This window comes from Harmonia axyridis, chromosome X (genome assembly GCF_914767665.1).
Source record: "Harmonia axyridis chromosome X, icHarAxyr1.1, whole genome shotgun sequence".
Lineage (NCBI taxonomy): Eukaryota > Metazoa > Arthropoda > Insecta > Coleoptera > Coccinellidae > Harmonia > Harmonia axyridis.
Genome location: NC_059508.1, coordinates 37,678,861 through 37,681,360, shown reverse-complemented (window position 1 = coordinate 37,681,360; position 2,500 = coordinate 37,678,861). Strand labels below are relative to the sequence as shown.

At 51.2% G+C, this 2,500-nt stretch overlaps 1 non-coding gene across 1 annotated transcript in view; it reads right to left on the bottom strand.

The window, feature by feature from the left end:
* Positions 1-34, bottom strand: part of LOC123687173 — a 155-nt gene extending 121 nt beyond the window's left edge. The window contains exon 1 of the ribosomal RNA XR_006748914.1: positions 1-34. This exon is cut by the window's left edge and continues 121 nt beyond it. This is a non-coding gene — a ribosomal RNA (5.8S ribosomal RNA).
* Positions 35-2,500: the final 2,466 nt, after the last annotated feature.

Here is a 2,500-nt window from a genome sequence, read left to right as displayed (position 1 = left end):
GACCCACGAGCCAAGTGATCCACCGTTCAGGGTAATCTTTTATGTTCGATTTCTCGGTACTAGTCGCAATGGACTTTCCCTCGAAATACGAGACGCCAACTGCGAACCTCCTCGAGAATGACATTCCAATGACTGAGACGACCCACTGAAGGGTCAATACGTCAGTCGATCGGCGCAAAATCTTCGGTTCAACTAGTTTGCGTACTAATCTAGTGACAATTATCGTAAAAAATTCGGACGGAGACAAACGTCGCAGACAATCCCGAAAGAGCATAAAAACGCTAATGTAACGGGCGTCGCACAACGTCGACGTCTTCGTCCCTGGAATAGATCGTCCTACCGAAGTCCGTAGACAACGGTAACGACTGATCGATTTCGGGCGAGAATCTTTAAAACCTGCAGCCGGCTCCTCGTTCCGTGCCAAACACGAAACTTCGCCCAGCCACGAACGCGGCAATCCAAGCGCTTCGAATCCTTATTCCGAGCACATCACGAGACTTCGCCCAACTACGAACGTCAGCATAAGCAGCCGGCTCCTCGTTCCATCAAGGAACTTCGCCCAACCACAAACGCCGACATAAGCGGCCGGCTCCTCATTTCGTGAGCATCTCTAAACATGGACCTACAACGAAGGCTGCACACACGTGCGGCCGGCTCCTCGTTTCGAGGATATCACAAGACTTCGCCCAACCACGAACGTCAGCATAAGCAGCCGGCTCCTCGTTCCGTCAAGGAACTTCGCCCAACCACAAACGCCGACATAGGCGGCCGGCTCCTCATCTCGTAAACATCACGAAACTTCGCCCAACCACACGAACGCAAAGCCAGCGGCCGGCTCCTCGTTCCGTGCACATCACGAAACTTCGCCCAACCACAAAACTCTACGTGCGTTCTAGGTACCCGGATAATCGGTCTAAACGATCGCATCCATATAGGGTTCCGGTCATAATCGTCTAACCAAATGCTCACATAATCTGCGATCGTTCTGAAACGACGGACGTAAGCCAAGAGGAGACGCCGACCAGATGTTTAACGTCGATCGGGCAACGTGATAGCTCACTATTATCTCACGGCGCCGCTCCCACAAAATGTTAAGGAAGGCTAATCCGATCGATTGAAGCTACCTCGAGCCAACTGCTTGATCGACGATGACGGTTTCGGTTTCTAAAACTTGATTTATGTTTTTGTTTGTATAATGAAATACGCACAAAACAAATCTTGTTAATGATCCTTCCGCAGGTTCACCTACGGAAACCTTGTTACGACTTTTACTTCCTCTAAATGATCAAGTTTGGTCATCTTCCCAGCAACAGCGGTGACGCCGAAACGCCACCGCGTACCGGTCCGAAGACCTCACTAAATCATTCAATCGGTAGTAGCGACGGGCGGTGTGTACAAAGGGCAGGGACGTAATCAACGCGAGCTTATGACTCGCGCTTACTGGGAATTCCTCGTTCATGGGGAACAATTGCAAGCCCCAATCCCTAGCACGAAGGAGGTTCAACGGGTTACCCGGTCCTCTCGGACAGGGAAGACACGCTGATTCCTTCAGTGTAGCGCGCGTGCGGCCCAGAACATCTAAGGGCATCACAGACCTGTTATTGCTCAATCTCGTGCGGCTAGAAGCCGCCTGTCCCTCTAAGAAGAATATAATGTACGCAGACAGTAAAAACCCACCGACCGAAGCCGGGGGCCTTTGAGGATGTCTAATACGCCTAGTTAGCAGGCTAGAGTCTCGTTCGTTATCGGAATTAACCAGACAAATCGCTCCACCAACTAAGAACGGCCATGCACCACCACCCACCGAATCAAGAAAGAGCTCTCAATCTGTCAATCCTTCGGTGTCCGGGCCTGGTGAGGTTTCCCGTGTTGAGTCAAATTAAGCCGCAGGCTCCACTCCTGGTGGTGCCCTTCCGTCAATTCCTTTAAGTTTCAGCTTTGCAACCATACTTCCCCCGGAACCCAAAAGCTTTGGTTTCCCGGAAGCTGCCCGCCGAGTCATCGGAGGAACGTCGGCGGATCGCTAGCTGGCATAGTTTATGGTTAGAACTAGGGCGGTATCTGATCGCCTTCGAACCTCTAACTTTCGTTCTTGATCAATGAAAACGTTTTTGGCAAATGCTTTCGCTTCTGTCCGTCTTGCGACGATCCAAGAATTTCACCTCTAACGTCGCAATACGAATGCCCCCATCCGTTCCTGTTAATCATTACCTCGAGGTTCCGAAAACCAACAAAATAGAATCGAGGTCCTGTTTCATTATTCCATGCATAAAATATTCTGGCAAAATTTCAGCCTGCTTTAAGCACCTTAGTTTGTTCAAAGTAAAAGTGCCGGCCCACCTCGACACTCAGTGAAGAGCACCGCGGCGGGGGCAATTTGGGGCCGCCCTTGCGAACGACCCGCCGGCAGGACGTCTCGCGACACGCCAGTTGACACCGCGAACGATGAACCGGACGGCGCGAGACACAAATTCGACTACGAGCTTTTTAACCGCAACAA